General features: G+C 44.2%; 1 protein-coding gene across 3 annotated transcripts in view; it reads right to left on the reverse strand.

Annotated features, from left to right (window-relative positions):
- PLAG1 (PLAG1 zinc finger) overlaps nucleotides 1-21,965 on the reverse strand; it is a 94,833-nt gene that overhangs the window by 44,352 nt on the left and 28,516 nt on the right. For 2 of the 3 annotated variants that reach the window (XM_029591312.1, XM_029591309.1), the window contains exon 2: nucleotides 35-137. The exons of the other annotated variant lie outside the window; for it this stretch is intronic. The gene's annotated coding sequence lies outside the window, so the exon portion shown is untranslated. The remainder of the gene's footprint in view (nucleotides 1-34; nucleotides 138-21,965) is intronic. 3 annotated transcript variants of the gene reach the window in all.

Below are 21,965 nucleotides of genomic sequence, written 5' to 3' on the forward strand. Positions count from 1 at the left end.
AAATGTATTAGGATAGCCTCTGTTCAATGCACACCTGTTTAAGTAGTCCAGTATAAGTCTTCAGATTCTAGTCTTAACCAGTCCCACTAACTCTTCTTGGAGGAAACCAGAATCTAGTACTTCCCATTTTTGATGGTCTACAAAACAAAAAAGGAAACAGACTAGAATCTAGTGAAAACAGTAATTAATTCTTCTGCAGAAGAGGGGATGAGGTGGAGAGGAATAAGGGAAAAAGCAGGAAGGGAAAATGTGCAACAAAATGTGATAAATACTGCAAGTTTATTATATTAGTCAGAAAAGCTAAAAATGGCATGAAACTGATGTTATGACCCAAAATATTTACAGCAGTGATTAAACAGCAAGTTGGAATTCAAACTCTAGAACAAAAACATTTTGCTGCAAGATTTTCGAACAAACATTTTTACAGTGAAAGGTGGTTTTACAATAATTAGCTATCATAAATATCAACTGTTCAATATTATCCCATCTACATCCTTTAATACTGCCAATTACTTCTTCCTCTTATAGTCACCATGAAGTCTGCCTTCCCTTATCTTAACTCCAACCTCATTTTAGTGACTTCTTCTCCTTGCCTTCTATTAGTTGGCATCTCCAGGGCTGTGTTTGTCACTCCTCCCTGTACACATTCACTGGAACGAACATCTACTCCTTTGGCAAAAGAGTGGCAGAATTATGTGCATTATACCAAAAACGCAGAGTGGCTTACCTGTAACAGGTGTTCTCCTAAGACAGCAAGATGTTAGTCCTCACACATGGGTGATATCATCGGATGGAGCCCGGCATGGAAAACATGTCAAAGTTTCTGGAACTTTGACTGAGTCTCCCTAATCTATGTGGGGTCCCTCTTCAGTCTCGTAACATAGAATTACAACAAATATAAACAAGAACAGGAGAAACCCAACTCCACAGGGTGGCGGGCATGTTTTGTGGGGACTAACAACTTGCTGTCCTAGGAGACTGCCTGTTGCAGGTGAGCAACTCTGCTTTCTCCTAGGACAAGCAGGATGGTAGGCCTCACACATGGGTGAATCCCTAGCTACCTGGCTGCTCTCCAACACAGAAGGGGACCAACAAGCATCAACCAGTTGCCAATGGGCACAACAACCACAACATCCAGGCTGTGAGTGACAGGGCCTGGAGGCTGGGATGCTGCAGCCTGCCCTAATCTCGCGTGAGGAAGTCTGGGGAAGTCCCTAGACTGATTCGTTTCTGGATGGCCAACTCATGAAGGAGTGGAAATCAAATCTGTCTCAGTCTATAAGTGGCTATGAGGAACATAATATCTCAGTCCTTCTGAAGCTTCAAGAGAGTCTTCATAACTAGAAGAATCTGATGATATGCATACAGAAGAACCCTGCTCCAATGCTGGGCAAAGGCATCTGAGGCTGGTTTGCTTTCTGACCTGTACAGGGAGCAAAATGGAGTCACCTTCCTGTTGTAGGGGGATGTGATCAAGTCCATCTTCGGGCTTCCCCAGAGGCAGAAAATCCGGTTCGCCACCCCCTGGGTCCAGGGACCAAGTGTGGGGTCTGAAGGCACGACTCAGCCTGTCCGCTATCACATTCTCCATTCCGGCTAGATACATGGCCCTAAGTACCATCCTATGGGACAGGGCCCAGGACCAAATCTGACCGCTTCCCGACACAGGAGGTATGATCCCGTGCTTCCTTGTTTGTTGACATACCACATGTCAACTTGGTTGTCCATTTGTATCAGGACAATCTTGCTGGACAGTCACTGAAAGCCCATAGTGCGTACCTGATTGTCTGGAGCTCCAGGAGGATGATTTGACACCGTGCTTCAGGGTAGACCAAAAGCCCTGGGTGCGGAGCCCCTCTACATGAGCTCCCCACTCCAAGGTGGACACATCTGTGGTTAGGACAATTTGGGTAGGAGGATTTTGGAAGGATGTTCCCCATTCCAAATTTGAGAGCCTGCCGCCAGGACAAAGAGTCCTGGAGAGGGGAGGTGACTGATGCAAGCCCGGAAGTTCTGCATGGCCTGGCACCACTGCGACTTCAAGGTCCATTATTTTATTTATTTATTATTTTGTTATACCGACTTTCATGACAGAAATCATATCAAACCGGTTTACAATTAACAATGTGTGATAGGAAGAGAGAATTCAAACACAGTAAACAAGAGCAAGGTTGTGAGAAAGAAAGTTACAATAAAACAGGGAGAATGAAACTGGGATCTGGAAAGGGGAGATAGCTGAACAGCAGAGTATTTACAGTGAAGCAAAATTGAATCAATATAATGCAATTGTATAACAGATGACAATAATAATATGGTGATGGATATGCGTGGGAAGTTTGCGGTTTCTTATTTTAATTCAATTTTTAAAGAAGAGTTTGTGCTGTTAGGTGAAGGTTTTTAATCAAGGCCTGGGAACGCTTTTTTAAAAAGCCAAGTTTTCAGCCTTTTCCTGAATGTTAGCGTGCAGGGTTCCTGTCTCAAGTCAGATGGGATGGAGTTCCATAAAGGTGGGCCTGCTGTTGAGAATGCTCTGAGACTGAACCATTAGGCTCTGCACATGTGTAAACATGCCAAGGGAGTGACATGGATGGTTGCAGCCATTTGGCCCAGCCTCAGCATGTGCCGTGTTGTTACCTGCTGGCTCTGTTGAATCACTGTCACTATGGACACCAAGGTGACCGCCCTGGAATGCGGCAGGAAGGTTTGCCTGAGCCTTGTCTAGCAGGGCTCTTCTAAAGTCCTATTGAGGAGACAAGCTGAGATGGGACTTTAGGAAATTGACGATGAACCCTAGTGACTTCAACACCTGGATGGGTCAAGCGCAAGGACAGAACTGCCCCGGCCTAGGAGGTGCTCTTGACCAGCCAATCATCCAAGTAAGGGAAAACATGCACTTCCAGTCTGTAGAGGTGCACCTGCATCAAGGCCAAACATTTTGTAAAGACATGTGGAGCTGACGCTAGCCCGAACAGCAACACACTGTACTAGAAGTGCTGTTTTCCCACCACAAATCTGAGATACTTGCTGTGACCTGAAAAGATCTTGATATGAATGTATGCGTCCTTTAAATCGAGTGAGCATAGCCAATCCTATTTTTGCAGGAGGGGTATCTGGGTGCCCAGGGAAACCATCTTGAACTTTTCTTTTTTAAGAAACTTGTTCAAGACCCTTAGGTCTAGGATGGGACAGAGTTCCCCTGTTCTTTATGGAATCAGGAAGTACCGGAGTAGAATCCCTGCCCTCTTTGCCCTGGTGGGACAAGCTGCACCACTTTGGCCATTAAGAGGGCAGAGAGCTCCCGAAATAGTACCCCTCCTGATGCGCGTATTGGCCCCCAAAATGGGCACGGGGCAATATGGCAGGATACCCAACAGATTTATTTGGTACCCTTGTCGGACAATGGACAAGACTCACTAGTCCGAGGTGATACTGGGCCACCGATCTGCAAAGAACCATAACCTGCCCCCATCCAGTGGGTCCAGCTTATACTCCCTACGAGAGCTAGTCAAAACCAAGTCCCAGGATTTGGCTGGGGAGCCAGCTAGGGCTTGGGAGCTCTCTGTTGCTTAGGACGGCCTGGGTGAGCTCACCCTTTGCGAATGGGAGCGAGGGGCCGGAGGATAGTACTTCATCTGGCAGTAGAAAGACTTCCTCTGACCCTGCCTCGCGAACCTTCTAGCTGAGGAGGGAGAGTCTGAAGTGCTGGTGGAGAGCTGTTGGAGGGTCTCATGGTGATCCCGTAATTGGGCTAGTGCGTCCCTCACCTTATCCCTGAAGAGATTCTCTCTTGTGCACAGGTGGTCAGCAAGTCTTTCCTGTACCTCCGAAGGTCTGAGGCCTGCAGACATGCCATTCTGCGGGTGCCGATTCGCACTGCAGAGATTCTCGCTGTCGTCTCAAAAACATCGTAGGTAGAACGATCCTTGTGTTTTCCACACTCCAGGCCCTGATGCACCAGCGATGAGGTGTCTTTGCTGCTGTTGAAGCAGTTGCTCGGCCACCTCTTGCACCTGCTTCCAGAGGTTGTGAGAATATTGGCTCATGTAGAGCTCGTAAGAGGCAATGCAGGCAATAAGCATGGCCCCTTGGAATACTTTCCTAAGGGTGGCCATTGCTCTATGATCCTTATCTGGGGGGCGCGCAGAGGCATAAGTCCGAGAGCCCTTGGCCTTCTTAAGAGCGGAATTGACTACTACTGGTTAGTGTGACAGCTGACACTTCTCGAATCTGATAGCCTATTGGACGAGGTAAACTCATCCACCTTCCTGTTAACGAGAGGTACTGTGAGAGGGTGCTTCCATATCCTCAGCAGCAACTCCCTAAAGATCTTGTGCACCGGGACAACCATGATCTTTTTTAGGAGCCTCCATGAACTGGAGAATATCCAGCATCTTATGCCTGGTATCCTCCTCTGTCATTAACTGAAAAGGGATGGCCTCCTCCATCGCCCGTATAAAACCTGCAAAGGTCAGGTCCTCTGGAGGAGACCTCCTTCGCTCATCTAGAGGAGACCTTCCAAGTCCTCAGAGGATTCCACAATGTCAACCCTTCAAAGGGTCATATAAGGCCTCATCCTCACTGTAGTCTACAGGGGCCCTGTGTGCTCGGCCTTTGTCCAGAGGTGTGGGTATCGGTGGCAACAGTGCCAGCCTCAGCAAAGCTGGACAGGGGGCGGGGGCCTCCACGCCTTGGTGTCTCTGCCGGTTTTGATGGAGCTTCCTCCTTGGAGAAACCGGCAACAAAGCACCCTATTGGTGGGGGGAAGCATTGGTGCCCCACCGGACATCGATGGCCTCCTGGGAAGCTATGCCAACTGAGTCGGTAACACACCAAAAAGCAGTTGAGCCTTTGCAACAGTGGTTTCAGAAAGGTGTGCCACCGGTTCGATGCCCTGGACTGCCAGCTGGACTCTGGCTCCAAATCCTCCTCAAAAGTTGCCAATGCCAAAGCCAACTGGGAGGCAGGAGGGGTGGCCAGATCTTCCTTGGATTCCGAGGTGGATTGGCGACTGGAACCAGGACCGGTGAGACCATCTCGGATCCCCGGCATCAATGGAGGATGGGCATTCCTCGCCATGGGGTCGCTTCTTGGGCATCATGGGAGGAGCTGGTGCCTTCCTGAGACTGGCACCACTCATCGAGGGTGACGGTGCCGATGCTTCCTTGGCTTCCCTTGGTGCTCAGCCCGGTTTTTCCCTGGTACTGAGGTCAATGACAACGAACCAGACATCCTTGACTTGGAAGAAACTGACAGAAGCCTGTCCCTAGTGCTCCTATCTGCCGATGACGATGGCTTGGTGTCCATTGGTGCGGCTCCCAGGTCCATCAGTGCCGATGCCTTGGACTTCCTCGACCTGATCATCATCTCCATCTTATCGGGCTGAGCACGAAGTTCCTTAGGGGTCATCTGGGCGCATATGCGGCAACCCTGGACGTTTTGCGATGCCCCCAGGCAGAGGACACACATCTCATGAGTGTCCATGATGGACATGGTCCTCGGACACTGGGGGCACCGATGGAAACCAGACGAGGCCAGGACGAATGAAAGAAAAAGGGGAAAAATGAAAGAGTGAAGGTGGGCAGTCAACACCGGCGGGCACTGAAACACCACTGCCATAGGAGGGGGAACCGAAGCAAAAACACTTCCCAAACCACTGAAAGACCTAAATGAGGAAACTAGAGGGACCCATGATCGGTGAATTTACACAAAAACCTGAAAGGATGGTAAAAAGTTTTCTTAGGCAATTTCCAACAAGAAAAGCCACAAGCTAACTCTACCACGAGGCGAAAGCTCCACAGGAAAAAAAAAAAAAAAAAAGAGAGGCTGAAGATGGACTCCGCGTTGATGTGTGGATTAAGGCATGCTCAGTATGCTCAAAGTTCTAGAAACTTTGTCATCAGTTTTCCATGTTGGGCTCCATCCGCTGATGTCACTCTTGTGTGAAGACTACCATCCTACTTGTCCTGGGAGAATAAATAATTTGCCTGTTTTTCAGAGCTCTTTGCATCTTCACAATTAATATTTATAGGCTGCATGATCCAATGTTCTAGGTGGCTTACAATAAAACAATGGTAGTCAAAGGGGGAGCAAGAGGCTTCTCATTGTTCCTGGCTGCCCCTCCTCTTCGTTCACATGCTATTTATAAGGGAGAAGGTACAACTGTGGAGACAGTTAAGTGTCATTTTCACCGTTCCCACCACTACCACATTTTTCTGGTCAGTTTCTCAATATATTAAGACACAAGGCTCGGCTTTAAATATGAAAATAGAGGGCACAAAAAGAGAAGGAGACAGGGTGGAGGAAGAGGAGTGCCTAAGTATACTTTCTTACAGGAAACAAAGTTAAGGACATAAGAAGTGCCATGCTGGCTTAGACCAAGGACCTTCGAGCCCAGGATCCTGTCTACAAATGTGACCAGTACAGGTAACAAGTAACCAGTAAATCTCCAATATTTGATCAATTTATTTTATCTCGCTCACAGGGATAAGTGATGGCTTTCCCAAGTTTACCTGGCTAATAACTGTTTACAGACTTTTCCTTTAGGAAATAGTCTAGCCCTCTTGTGGACCCCATGATATTTGTTGCTTTGACCACATTCTTTGGTAACTGAGTCCATAGCTTTATTGTGTACTGAGTGAAAAACAAGAGTTGCTTATCTGTAACAGGTGTTCTCTGAGAACAGCAGGATGTTAGTCCTCACACATGGTTTACATCATCCAGTGGAGCCTGGCACAGAACTTTGATCTCAAAGATTCTAGAGCTTTCAGCATGCTCTGCCGAGCATGTGTCATCGTAGTCACCTCCCTGCTCCCAGGCATAGTCCTTCACTTCCAGGGGAAGCGGGATGGGATTCTGAGAAATAACATCCTGCTGTCTTCTGAGAACACCTATTACAGGTAAGCAACTCAGTTTTCTCTAAGGACAAGCAGGATAGCAGTTCTCAAACAGGGTGAATCCCAAGCTTCAAGATGCCCAAAAACAAGAAAAAAAATGAGAAAATCCCATAGTATGGAAGGTGTCAAAGTCAAACGCTTTATTGTATCTCTGTCCAATATAGTCCAATGGATAAATGAGTAATTTGATAACAAGATTTTAATTATTCTACATACTAGCAAAAGATATCCGCAAAAGATTTATAAATATTTATCAACACTGATCAATATGCAAATGTATATTATGCTATATGATGTTTATACTTGAAAGTATTTTGAAAAGTTCTTACTGTATTAAATCAAAGCCACTTTAAGGACAAAGACTCTTTCCAAGATTGAAAATAGATCTGAAACTACTAATCTATTGATAAGAATGATTATGAATGTGTGCTTCTCCTTAAAAGTGATAAAAATTGGGGGTGGAACCAAGATGGCGACCAGAGCGGTAACGCTGTGACTTGCTCCAGAGAAGTTTCACTCTGAATCCTTTTTCATTTGAGCTGAAATGCCGCCAAAACGCAAGGGGAAGCTAAGGATTTACCCTTCTAATCCTTCCCAGCCCACCGGGCAAAAGACCATCGCGCAGTGTATCGCAGTAGCAGAAAAAAAGGGAGTGAGAGGTCCGGCTGCCGAGTCGCAGGGAGGATAATGCGACCCGACCTCGGAGGAAATATCCCTCACCCCGCCCGACATTGGTTTACCTCCAGCTGAGCGGGGAACATCAACGCCGTGTTCAGCTCTACCTCCCGGAGTGGAGCAGTTAGAGTTTCGAACTGAGGGGACTGCTGAGATGATGACCCCCCGTTCCTCCTGAGAAAATCGGAGAGACGACATCAGGAGACGGTCGGAGCCAGGAGGAGAAGGAGGGGGTAAGCTCTGACACGCTCAGTCTGAGTGTTTTTGCTCCAAAACCAGCGGTGGTGACTTTAGACTCACTATGGAGTCTGACCTCGGCATTAGCAAAAACAGTTTCAGAGTGCTCTGTGAAAATAAACACCGTTTCACAACAGCTGGAAGCATTAAATAATAACTATGAAGGATATAGAAAAGAAACTTCTGAGAAAATAACAACGATAGAAAGGGATGTGAAAAAAATAAAAGAAGTGCAAGTAAATATAATACAAGATTATGGAGTGGTAAACAGGAAGATTGAAAACATTGAGAACTTTCTAAGACATTTGAATCTGAGGATAATAAACTTTCCTAGGGTGATCGGAGAGATACCTAAAATTACCTTGAACCGTTACCTGGTTGATATATTGGAAATAGCTCCAGAGAAAATCCCCCCTTTGAAAAAAGTTTATTTTCTGCCTGTGCGCAAAGCCCAGTCAAACCAGCAAATGCCACAGAATGTCTTAGAGAATTTGACGGACTTTCTAGAATCTTCCAGTTATGAAATAGCTGAAAGAACTACGCTATTAATATCTTTCTTCAATGAAGTTGATCAAGGAGTAATTATGAAGGCGTACTTCAAAAGGATTAAGGAAACCTTTATGGGATCCTGGATAAGGATCTTTCCGGATTTCACAAAAACAACCCAAACTAAGCGTAAAAACTTTTAGCTCTGAAGTCAGAAGTAATAGCCATGGGGGCAACATATTTATTGAGGTTCCCGTGTAAATGCGTTGTGAAGTTTGAAAATAATAGTTATATTTTTTTTCATCCCGAGCAACTGAAAAATGTTGTTGATGCCAAGCGTATACTACCAACTTAAGGTAGCAGTTAGAATGTTATAAAGGATATAGCTGCTGAATCTGGTAACCAAAGTTTTTGAGTTAATAAGTAATTTCCTATTTTTTTCTCCTTAAAGTGTAAGCAACACCCCCCCTCTCTAAGGTTTGGGGTCTAATTTGTTGTAGAGTGTTGGGGAATATATATATTACAGCATTTGAAGTGATGATTAGAATATATATTGATTTTCTTTGTACCAACACGATACAAAATTTTCTGCAAAGTTTTTTATGCTTTGTAATATTGTTAAAATTTAATAAAGATTAAATAGAAAAAAAAAAAGGTGATAAAAATTCAGATTGGCTTAAATATTTTTCATAGGGTACTGAATCCTCTAAAATGACCAAGCATATTTTTTGGGTAAACTATGGCAATCATTTAATGGAAAACTGAACATTTCTGTTTTAAATCGATTAGTCTAATATCTTATTTTTACATGCTTTGAATTTTTCTTATAAAGTATGGCCACCATACAGATTTTATGAATATATTAAAAGTTCAGCATTAATTATAATGTTTGATAATGGACAGAAACCTATATTAAACTGACCTACTACAATGTCAATAAGAACTTTACTGACCAACTGGAGGATAAACTACATTGGTTTAGACTAATTAAATGATAAAGAAACAAGATTACCCTGCTTTGCTAACAATATTAAAAGACATTAAATATTAATCAGAATTACTGGACATCCAAGCTCTGAATATGAATTGAATGTGGTTTTAATCAACATATTTAATGATTTTATCTTTCAAAGTACTTTTCAACAGATATGTATTATATTGCCAAGACCATAAGCTGACAAGTATGACTCACATATGCTGCAAAAGAAAGCCAGGAGATAAACCCCACAAATATCAGCACCTCACCCATTAAAGTGTGCACCCTATTAGTAAACCAAGAAGCAGGCACCTGCATCAACCTCACTTGTTTCTGCAATATTATAATCCACATGTACTGTATAAACAAATAAAGAGTCCACTAATAGGTACTACAGATGCTATAGGTCACCACCTGTGTGGTGGATGTTCAGTATGAGTGGTTGGCGCCACTGCCTATTAGCTTTCAGTTGGCAATGGATGTATGACGGATTTGCATGCATGCTTGCTGTTGGTTGTGGTGGTTTAATAATCTGATTGTGAATTGGGTAGATGATGAGCATTATGCTGGTGTTAAAATGTGGGAAGGTATGTGTGTGTGTTGGTTCTGTGAGTACTCTGTGTGAAGGGGGACATGAAGGGTTGGTAATGTTTAATATGTAATTTTGTATATTTCTAGATACCCCTGAGAAAGGCAAAGATTTCACCGAAACATGGGCTTATGTCAGGTCGTGTGTCAGAAACATTGAACGCAATTTCAGAGACTGTATACAGCATTATGCGCTGAACATTTTATGATCTGTTCTTCAGTATACTGAAAAGAAAAAGAGCTAAGTATTCACTTTCTTTAATTTTACTGTTGTTTAGGAATATATTTTGAAGTGGTGTACAGAAGCAGCAAATGAACAATTCTAAAGGTGCTTTATCTGACACTGCCTGCAGCAGATCGTATGGCAAGATACAAGTTATTGAAATTTTGAGTACTGTTTGATGCTGTGCTCAAAAAACAAACAAAAAAAATAGTTAAACCTGTAACAGATAAGGCATACCTGAACCCCACTGAAGGGGCATCTCAAGGTTTAGCGGTGAATAAGAACATAAAAAGTTGCCATACTGGGTCAGACCGAGGGTCCATCAAACCCAGAATCCTGTTTCCAACAGTGGTCAATCCATCTTACAAGTACCTCACAAGTACCCAAACATTAAGTAGATCCCATGCTACTAATGCCAGTAATAGCAGTGACTATCCCCTGAGTCAACTTGATTAATAGCAATTAATGGCTATCTCCTCCAGGAATTTATCCAAACTTTTTTTAAACCCAGCTACAAATTCCAAAGCTTAATTGTGCGTCGAGTGAAAAATAATGGTTTCCCATCTATTTTAAATGTGCTACTTGCTAACTTTATGGAATGCCCCCTAGTCAATCTATTATCTGAAAGAGTAAATAACTAATTCACATTTACCCGTTCTAGACGTCTCATGATTTTATACACTTCTATCATATCCCCTCCCTCCCCCCCAGTTATCTTCTCCAAGTTGACCAGCCCTCTTTACCTGTTCCTCATAGGAGAGTCATTCCATCCCCTTTATCATTTTGGTCGCCCTTCTCTGTACCTTCTCCAGTGCAACTATATCTTTTTTGAGTTACGGCAACTAGAATTGTACACTGTACTCAAGGTGTGGTCTCACCATGGAAAGATACAGAGGCATTATGACATTTTCCATTTTATTCACCATTCCCTTCCTATAATTCCTAATGTACTGTGTGCCGCAGCACAGTGAGCCGACGATTTTAATATATTATCCACTATGATACCTAGATCTTTTTCCTGTGTGGTAGCTCCTAATCAGAAATTACCATGTAACTACAGCATGGGTTATTTTTCCCTAATGTATCATCTTGCGCTTGTCCACATTAAATTTCATCTGCCATTTGGATGCTCAATCTTCCAGTCTTGCAAGATCCTCCTGCAATTTATCATAATCTGCTTGTGATTTAACTACCCTGAATAATTTTGTATGAACTGCAAATTTGATTACCTCATTGTATCCTTTTCCAGATCATTTATAAATACACTGAAAAGCATCGATCCAAGTACAAATCCTTGAAGCACCTCACTGTTTACCTTTTTCCACTGAGAAAATTGACCATTTAATCTTACTCTGTTTCCTGTCTTTTAACCTGTTTGTAATCTATGAAAGGACATTGCCTCCTATCCCATGACTTTTTAGTTTTCTTAGAAGCCTCTCATGAGGGACTTTGTCAAGCTCCTTCTGAAAATCCAAATACACCACATCTACTGGTTCATCTTTATCCAGGGTAATGTTGATCAGGACGGTTTACAATAGAACATTCACAATGTTAGATAAGAAAATTACTTAGGGCAGTTAAAACAATAATAAAATCAAACAATATAACAACTTAAAATATACAATGAAAAATTTACAGAATCCATTCTGTTACAGCAGTATTGATATTCTCCGAAATCATATCTGATATGATTGGAAGAAAAGCTATCACAAACTGATCTGGTTCAACATTTTTTCTTTTCAATAATTTTTGAGTTTTTGCTAAGTCTTTAACACTATCATAACATAGAACAGTCAAATTTCAAATAATTTTTTTATAACTTATTAAGCTTATTTATTTGTATTTTGGCATTTGTTTATTCAAAAATTTCAATCCTATCCTAATATCTCACCCTACCCCAAATAATAAAATCTAAAACAGAGTCTAGTAGAAAAAGAAGAGAGACAACATAAAAAAAAATTCCCAATATCCACTCATTACAATCTTATAACAAAAATATTTTTAAATAGAAAAGTCCCATTGTTAAAAACATTTGAAAATCACAAGTATGTGTAGCCAATCTCCCGTTTCTACAATAGCAGAGATGCTTTACCAAATCCATCAGATCACTCCCCTCGATGTAACTGTCAATGCTATCATAAGCAATGAATAGCAATTACTGTTCACCCAGAGGGTAAATTTATAGTTACTTGTCGAGACTTCAAAAGGGCTTCAGTGTAAATGGATGTGACAGCATAAAACAACTGTCAACAAGTGGAAACAATAATGTCCACAAACTGAGGTTCAGTTAGAAAAGCTCCAGTCAGAATAAGAATATAAGAAATTGCCATGCTGGGTCAGACCAAGGGTCCATGAAGCCCAGCATCCTGTTTCCAACAGAGGCCAAACCAGGCCATAAAAACCTGGCAAGTACCCAAACACTAAGAAGAACCCATGCTACTGATGCAATTAATAGCAGTGGCTATTCCCCAAGTATAATTGATTAATAGCCATTAATGGACTTCTCCAAGAACTTATGCAAACCTTTTTTGAACCCAGCTACACTAACTGCACTAACCACATCCTCTGGCAACAAATTCCAGAGCTTTATTGTGCGTTGAGTGAAAAAGAATTTTTTCCAATTAGTCTTAAATGTGCTACTTGCTAACTTCATGGAATGCCCCCTAGTCCTATTATTTGAAAGTGTAAATAAACAAGTCACATCTACTCGTTCAAGACATCTCATGATTTTAAAGACCTCTATCATATCCACCCTCAGCTGTCTCTTCTCCAAGCTGAACAGCCCTAACCTCTTCAACCTTTCCTCATAAAGGGGATGGAACAGCTCCCCTATCATTTTGGTTGCTCTTCTCTGTACCTTCTCCATCGCAACTATAACTTTTTTGAGATGCGGCGACCAGAATTGTACACAGTATTCAAGGTGCGGTCTCACCATGGAGCGATACAGAGGCATTATGACATTTTCCGTTCTATTAACCATTCCCTTCCTAATAACTCCTAACATTCTGTTTGCTTTTTTGACTGCTGCAGCACACTGAGCTGACAATTTTAAAGTATTATCCACTATGATGCCTAGATCTTTTTCCTAGATGGTAGCTCCTAATATGGAACCTAACATCGTGTAACTACAGCAAGGGTTATTTTTCCCTATAATGCAACACCTTGCACTTGTCCACATTAAATTTCATCTGCCATTTGGATGCCCAATCTTCCAGTCTTGCAAGGTCCCCCTGTAATATATCACAGTCTGCTTGTGATTTAACTACTCTGAATAATTTTGTATCATCCGCAAATTTGATAACCTCACTCGTCTTATTCCTTTCCAGATCATTTATATATATATTGAAAAGCACTGGTCCAAGTCCAGATCCCTGAGGCACTCCACTGTTTACCCTTTTCCACTGAGAAAATGGACCATTTAATCCTACTCTGTTTCCTGTCTTCAAACCAGTTTGTAATCCACGAAAGGACACCACCTCCTATCCCATGACTTTTTAGTTTTCGTAGAAGCCTCTCATGAGGGACTTTGTCAAACGCCTTCTGAAAATTCAAATACACTACATCTACCGGTTCACCTTTATCCACATGTTTAACCCCTTCAAAAAAATGAAGCAGATGTTAGGCAAGACTTCCCTTGGGTAAATCCATGTTGACTGTGTCCCATTAAATCATGTCTTTCTATATGCGCTACGATTTTGATCTTGAGAATAGTTTCCACTATTTTTCCCAGCACTGAAGTCAGGCTCACTGGTCTATAGTTACCCGGATCGCCCCTGGAGCCTTTTTTAAATATTGGGGTTACATTGGCCACCCCCTCCAGTCTTCAGGTACAATGGATGATTTTAATGATAGGTTACAAATTTTAACTAATAGATCAGAAATTTCATTTTTTAGTTCCTTCAGAACCCTAGGATGCATACCATCCGGTCCAGGTGATTTGCTACTCTTTAGTTTGTCAATCTGGCCTACTACATCTTCCAGGTTCACAGTGATTTCGTTCAGTTCGTCTGACTCATCACCCCTGAAAACCATCTCTGGAACTGGTATGTCCCCAACATCCTCATTAGTAAATGACAACCGTTTATTCTTGGCTTGTACTTAAATCCACTGTATTTACTTGAATACAAAAGCGTTAAATCACTGTAATACTCTAATCTTGAAAAACTCAGAGGTTTAAGCTGGTCCGCACTGTGACATCTATTTGTTCTCGCTGTATGACAAACCTGAATCTGCTGTATTACTTGAAAAAGCCTGATGCTGCAGCATTTCGGCTGGTCCTGTACTCTGGAATACCATGCCACTCGAAATAAGACTACAGACAAATCTGAAATTATTCAAAACTAATCTGAAAACCTGGCTTTTTAAACAAGCATTTTATAAAGATAAAGAAAAGGAGAAAAATAGTTGAGCGATAAGGATGCACCAAGCTAGAAGTTTTTAGTAACCTACATAAGCATATTAATGTTAAAATCAAACTGCCTAATTTGTTCCTAACAATCAGGTTTAATTTACACACCTAGTTTATTATTTTACATTGTTACCGTACTATGATGGCACATGAGTAATTTGTAATCTATACCACCCATATTTCTCTTTATCGTGCCCTTCTGTAAACCGTTGTGATGGTATTTAACTTAATGACGGTACAAAAATGTTTTTAAATAAATAAATATCAGGCTGCATCAGAGGAATACTCTCATCATTTTAAAATTCAAAACATAGCTCTTTCAAAACCAAAATTCTAAACTTTTTCTGACAAAGTACCTACACAAAGCATTACCAACGTCCATCTTGATGATGTCAGCAAGCATTAGCTGTGCATTATCTGTTCTTTTAAAACACCTTGAGCCAATCAGGATTCAAATCATGATGCACAACCCCTTGTTGGAAAACAGCAATGGACAATCCTTTTAACGATCCCTTTAATAGGACCTTAGTTATATTAATTGCCCTACCCCTGAATAGTAAAGCACATTATCCCCCCTCCCCATTCTACTTCTTTGTTCAAGCCATTGGAAAATATATCTGTTCTTTCTGGAGTAAAAATGTATTAAAATTGTCCCCTTGCAAACAGGGAGTCAATTTCTCTAACACTGAAAAACTTAACTCCTCCACCTGATGCTGCTGTTCTTGCTAATGAAAAACTAGATGGGCCTCATCTCTCTCACATCTTATACAACTGACATGTTTTTATATTATCTTAATTTTGTGGAGTTGGGCCAGTAATAACTCCCTATTAGCCCACCATTCCCTCATATGATTTTTTTTTAAAACTTGGGTCGGATAACCCCTATCATAAACCCTTTGTGCATTTCCACCAATCTTGCATTAAGATTCATCAACAGAGGAACACAACTTCCTCAGCCTCAAAAACTGTTCCACCAGGAGATTGTGTTTTAAAAGTTTGGTATGGCAGCTACTGAAGTGAAGCATTTGTATTAGGATCAGTCTCTTTTCGAAAAATGGAGAATCATAAAGCATCTATATCATACTGAATAGTAATATCTAAAAAGTGAATTTGTGTAGGACTAAAGGTAGAAGTAAATTGTAAATTAATGTCCTGGATTTAGTCATTCCAAAAAAATCTCCAAGTCCCTATGGGTCCCCGACCATAACAAAATGCCATCATCAATGTAGAGTTTCCATAGTGTAATGTAATGACTAAAGGGACAACTGGACAAAAAAAAAAAAAAACAACTCACTTCAAACCATCCTACATATACATTTGCAATATCAGGAGCCAGAGGCCCCCCCTTGATACCCCCTTATTCTGTTGAAAAAATTTTATAAACAAAAACATTTTTTCTTCATAGCAATCGAAATCAACTCCACAAGGAAACAGGTGGGATCACAGGCAGGTTCAATTCTTTTTTCCAAGAAAACCCTGGGCAATCTCAATGGCTTTACCCTGGGAGATGCTCGTGTATAATGAAGCTACAGAAAATGTCATAATGCCTCTGTATCGCTCCATGGTGAGACTGCACTTTGAAAACTGTGTACAATTCTGGTCGCCGCATCTCAAAAAAGATATAGTTGCAATGGAGAAGGTACAGAGAAGGGCAACCAAAATGATAAAGGGGATAGAACAGCTCCCCTATGAGGAAAGGCTGAAGAGGTTAGGGCTGTTCAGCTTGGAGAAGAAACTGCTCAGGAGGGATTATGATAGAGATCTTTAAAATCATGAGGTTTTGAACAAGTAGATGTGAATTGGTTATTTACATTTTCAGATAATGGAAGGACTAGGGGGCACTCCATGAAGTTAGCAAGTAGCACATTTAAGACTAGTTGGAGAAAATTATTTTTCACTCAACGCACAGTTAAGCTCTGGAATTTGTTGCCAGAGGATGTGGTTAGTGCAGTTAGTGTAGCTAGGTTTAAAAAAGGTTTGGATAAGTTATTGGAGAAGTCCATTAACTGCTATTAATCAAGTTGACTTAGGGAATGACTTCTGCTATTACTGGCATCAGTAGCATGGGATCTTCTTGGTGTTTGGGTACTTGCCAAGTTCTTGTGGCCTGGTTTGGTCTCTGTTGGAAACAGGATGTTGGGCTTGATGGACTGTTGGTTTGACCCAGCATGGCAATTTCTTTAGTTCTTGTAACTTAACAAGTCAGGGATCGGTACTGAAAGTACCTCTAAAATAGAAATAATGTGCCCTGAATCTCTGGTGTAAGAGGGCAACTGTGTAACAAACTGACAGAAATTTATCCACTAAAATTGATAAAGGCTCTAACAGTGAACTTCTGGAAGAGACTAGGAGTCTCCCTGGATATTGAGTCAGTCTTTTATGAATTTTTAGCAGTCTTTAATACTCCCAGAATTGATCAGAAAATGGTTTGGCCAAGGTATCATTTCCAACTTCAAATCTACTGAAGATGTACAAATAAAATCAGGGTTCATAAATACATAGAGTATCAGTATGTTTGAGAGTCATTTCTTTGATCATTTTAAATCTCCCATTATTACTGCACTGTCAAATTGTTTAGCTTCCCTGATTTCTCTTAGCATTTCTTCCAGCCTCAAATCCTTCATCTGCTGAATTCTTCAATTCTACTGGAAGGAGCCCTGTATCAACCAAGTGCTTGCATCCTGATAATGGAGAAACTACTTACCTGATAATTTCAATTTCCTTAGTGTAGACAGATGGACTCAGGACCAATGGGTATAGTATGCTCCTGACAGCAGTTGGAGACTGAGTCAGATTTCAATCTGACGTCACCACCAGTACATATACCCGTGCACGAGGCTCTAATCCTCAGTTTTCTCCTAGAAAAGCAATTATGGATATATGTGTGTTTGGATAACTTGATTAACGAATTGGTTGACATGGATTTTAGCTGGGGACCGCCAGGACACTCAACCGAGAAGCATCGACACCTGGTAATATGGGTGTTTGAACTAGAGATAAGGGTTGGCTTACCCGTGCTTGTGTTGCACTCGGGGGGCGGTTCCCCCAAGGATTCTTGATTGCGAGGCAGCCTTGGGCGGGGTTCTGAGTCCATCTGTCTACACTAAGGAAAATGAAATTATCAGGTAAGTAATTTCTCCATTTCCTAGCATGTAGCAGATGGACTCAGGACCAATGGGATGTACAAAAGCTACTCCCGAACCGGGTGGGAGGCTGCCCATGGCCCATTTAGTACTGCCTTTGCGAATGCTGTGTCCTCCTTGACCTGAACATCCAGGCGATAGAATCTCGAGGTGGTGTGGATGGAGGACCACGTTGCCGCCCAACAGATCTCTGCAGGTGACAGCATCTTGGTTTCTGCCCAGGACACTGCCTGGGCCCTTGTGGAATGGGCCTTGACTTGTAGAGGTGGAGGCTTGCCTACCTCTAAGTAGGCCGCTTTGATTACTTCTTTGATCCAGCGGGCTATGGTTGGCTGTGAGGCCGCTTCTCCTTGCTTCTTCCCGCTGTGAAGAACGAACAGATGGTCCTTCTTTCGTACAGGTTCCAATCTTTCCAGGTATCGGACTAGGAGTCTGCCGACATTCAGGTGGCAAAGAAGGCATGAGTCTTCAGAGTCCTTATGCTCGTCTGGAGATGGCAGCAAGATGGTTTGGTTTAGCTGGAAGTGAGGAAACCATATTTGGCAGGAAGGAGGGTACTATGCGCAGCTGTATGGCTCCCGGCGTGAATCTGAGGAATGGCTCCTGGCATGATAGTGCTTGAAGTTTGGAGATTCGATGGGCTGAGCAGATTGCCACGAGGAACGCTGTCTTCAGGGTCAGGAGCCGTAGGGACAGGCCGCGAGTTGGTCTGAACGAAGCTCCCGCTAGGAAGTCTAACACTAGATTGAGATTCCATAGGGTTACCGGCCACTTTAGGCGTGGCTGAATGTGCTTGACCCCTTTTAAGAAGCGGGAGACATCTGGGTGGGCCCCTAGGCTGGTGCCGCCCACCCTGGGTCTGAAGCTAGCCAGAGCAGCCAGTTGTTCCTTGATGGAGTTGAGGGACAACCCTTTGTTCACACCTTCCTGCAGAAATTCCAGGATCATGGGGATTTTGACTGTCCATGTAAGGATGTCGCGGTCCTCACACAAAGCTTCGAATATTCTCCATACTTGTATATATGTTAAGGAGGTGGAGAAATTGCATGCTCGGAGCAGCGTGTCAATCACTGGTCCAGAGTATCCACTTTTTCAGGCGAGACCTCTCAATGGCCAGACTGTAAGCGAGAATCTCGTTGGGTCTTCTTGGAGGATTGGTCCTTGCTGGAGTAGATCCCTTTGTGGAGGTAGTCGTAAAGTGTTTCCCGCCAGAGGTCTTCGCATGTCCATATACCATGGTGTTCTTGGCTAGTCCACGGCCACTAGAAGTACCAGCCCCCCTGTGGTGTTCTATCTTGCGGATGATTCCGCCCAGTAATGGCCATGGAGGGAAGGCATACAGTAGGTCCTCCTGTGGCCAGGTCTGGACGAGGGCGTCGATTCCCTGGGGCCGCGGTTCCCGTCTTCGGCTGAAGAACTTGGGAACTCGGATGTTGGACCCGGTTACCAGAAGATCCATGGTTGGGGTTCCCCAGTGGTTTGCTATCCGCTGGAAGGCTGCTGCAGACAGTGTCCATTCCCCTGGATCCAGACTCTCTCTGCTGAGGTAGTCTGCAGTGATGTTTTTCCCACGATGTGGGAGCCTGATATCCCCTGTAGGTTTGATTCTGCCCACGTCATTAGGGGTTTTATTTCCAGGGACACCTGTTGGCTTCTGTTCCCCCCTGTCGGTTGATGTAGGCCACTGATGTGGTGTTGTCTGACATGACTGACTGATTTGCCCGGAGTCTGTGGCTGAACCGTAGGCAGGCTAGTCTGACTGCTCAGGCTTCCAGTCGTTTAATGTTCCATGCCGACTCTTCTTTGTCCCATTGCCCTTGAGCCGTTAGCTCCTGGCAGTGGGCTCCCCATCCCTGCAGGCTTGATTCCGTGGTGAGCAAGGTCCATTCCGGTGGGGATAAGCTTGTTCCCTCGCTCAGATGGTCTTGATGTAGCCACCATTGTAGTAGGTTCCGAACCTTCGCCGGTAGCCGGAGGGGGGTGGAGTAGTTCTGAGACATCAGGTTCCACCGTGACAGTAGGGAATGTTGTAGGGGCCACATGTGGGCCCCCTGCCCATGGGACGACTTCTATGGTTGATGACATGAGTCAGAGAACTTGGAGATACTCCCATGCCATGGGGAGAGTGGAGTTCAACAATGCTTGTAGTTGTTCCATCAATCTCCTTCTCCTTGTAGGGGGCAGGGTGACTTTGTTCCATTTGGTGTCGAACCGGACTCCCAGGTATTCTAGGGATTGGGAGGGCTGCAGGTGGCTCTTCGGTGTGTTGATGACCCACCTGAGGTTCTGCAGTAGTTCCATGACTCTGGTGGTTGCTTGATGGCTTTCCTCTGGCGATTTTGCTCTGATCAGCCAATCATCCAGGTATGGGTGCACGAGGATCCCTTCTTTCCTCAATGTCGCTGCTACCACCATGATCTTGGTGAACATTCAGGGAGCCGTAGCTAGCCCAAATGGTAGGGCCTGGGACTGGTAGTGATGGCCCAATATCGCGAAGCGTAGGAAACACTGATGGAGGCGATGGATCAGTATGTGGAGATAGGCTTCTGACAGATCCAGGGAGGTCAGGAATTCTCCCGGTTGTACTGCTTTTATGACCGAACGCAGGGTTTCCATGCGGAAGCGGGGTATCTTCAGGTAGCGACCGATGGTCTTGAGATCCAGTATGGACCAGAATGTTCCCTCTTTCTTGGGCACTATGAAGTAGATGGAATAGTGCCCTGAATTTTGTTGGTGCGTGGGCACCATTGTTATTGCCTTTAGGGCGAGTAGTTTTGATAGTGTGGTTTCCACTGCCTTCCGCTTGGAGGGGTTGTGGCATGGAGAAATCACAAACTTGTCCGGGGGGATGCTGTGGAAGTCCAGGAAGTATCTCTCTCGGATGATGGATAGGACTTAATTGTCAGACGTTATTTTGACCCATCTTTGGTAGAATAGGGCAAGCCTGCTCCCTATGATCTCTTCCTGTAGATGGGCCTGCTGATTCTCATTGCGTGTTGCGGCTGGGGTCTGGTCCCGAGCCGGCTCCTCTTTTGTTGTGTCTGCTCCGAAAGGACTGCCCCTTGCCAGCGGGGCAGGGGGCTTGGTAAGTGTTTTTGTATGGTCTGTAACACTGGGATCCTCTGCCCTTGGGTGCCCAGGGAGAGGGACGTTGGCTCCTCTTGTTCCTGTCCTCCGGTAGACAGGGTACTGGGGACTTGCCTCATTTGTCGGCTAATTTGTCCAGGTCGCTTCCGAATAGGAGTGTTCCTCTAAAGGGCATTCTCGTGAGCCTCCTCTTAGAGGTCGCGTCGGCTGACCAGCTTTGGAGCCAGAGCTGTCTTCTGGCTGCCACTATGGACGAGAGGCTCCTGGCTGAGGTACCAGGTCTGAGGTCGCATCCATGAGGAATGATATTGCCGGGTCTAAGGCCTCGATTGGCGTAGTTGCATCCCTGGCCATAGCCAGGCTGGCGTATGATACCATGGCGCAGCAGGCAGCGATCTGTAAGATCATAGCCAATACATAGTAAGACTGCTTGAGGATGGATTCCTGCCGTCTGTCATTGGCATCCTTGAGTGAAGCTCCTCCCTCGACTGGTATGGTAGTGTGCTTTGTGGTGGCACAGACCAGGCGACGACCTTGGGAAACATCAGGAGTTCCTTCGTCGCAGGGTCCAAGGGGTAGAGAGCTTCTAGGGCACGACCTCCCTTAAAGGTGGCCTCTGGAGCGTCCCATTCCAGGTCGATCAGTTGTTGTACCGCCTGTAGCGTAGGGAAATGGTGTGAGGTCTGGCAGAGCCCGGCCAGGAAGGGGTTTGCCTTGGACTCGCTGGGTTGCATCTGTCTGGGATGGCCAATGCCTTCAGACTCGTGGCTATGAGATCTGATAATTTGTCTTTTGGGAAGAAGCACATCATGGTGCGATACGGTTCCGTTCCTAGAGGGAGTTCCCCCTCTTCCAGTTCTTATTCCTCCTCCAAATCATCTGTGTCCCCTAAGAGGAGGTATTTGTCCAGGGGAGGCACATCTGGTGGAGGCCGGGAGGGGCCTGGGAGATTCTGGACCACTAGTGGGGGTTGTGGTTGTGCCGCTAGTGGCCCTGTCTGTGCGTGAATGTAGGATTGCAGATCTGCGAAGAATCCTACCCAGGTGAAGTTGCCTGGGACCGCATTGGGTCTGAGGGCACTCCCTGAGGGCCCCCACTGTGGAGGAGCCGAGTCGGGAATAGAGAGGTCCGGGGTAGTCTCGGTGGTGGATCCAGAGTCCTCTATAGGCTGAGGGGGACCTTGTCTCAGCTCCCCCCCCCCCCCCCGAGCTTCTTTGCATAGCAGGCACAGGGCGGACGTCACCTCGGG

This window comes from Rhinatrema bivittatum, chromosome 2 (assembly GCF_901001135.1).
Source record: "Rhinatrema bivittatum chromosome 2, aRhiBiv1.1, whole genome shotgun sequence".
In the NCBI taxonomy this organism is placed as follows: domain Eukaryota; kingdom Metazoa; phylum Chordata; class Amphibia; order Gymnophiona; family Rhinatrematidae; genus Rhinatrema; species Rhinatrema bivittatum.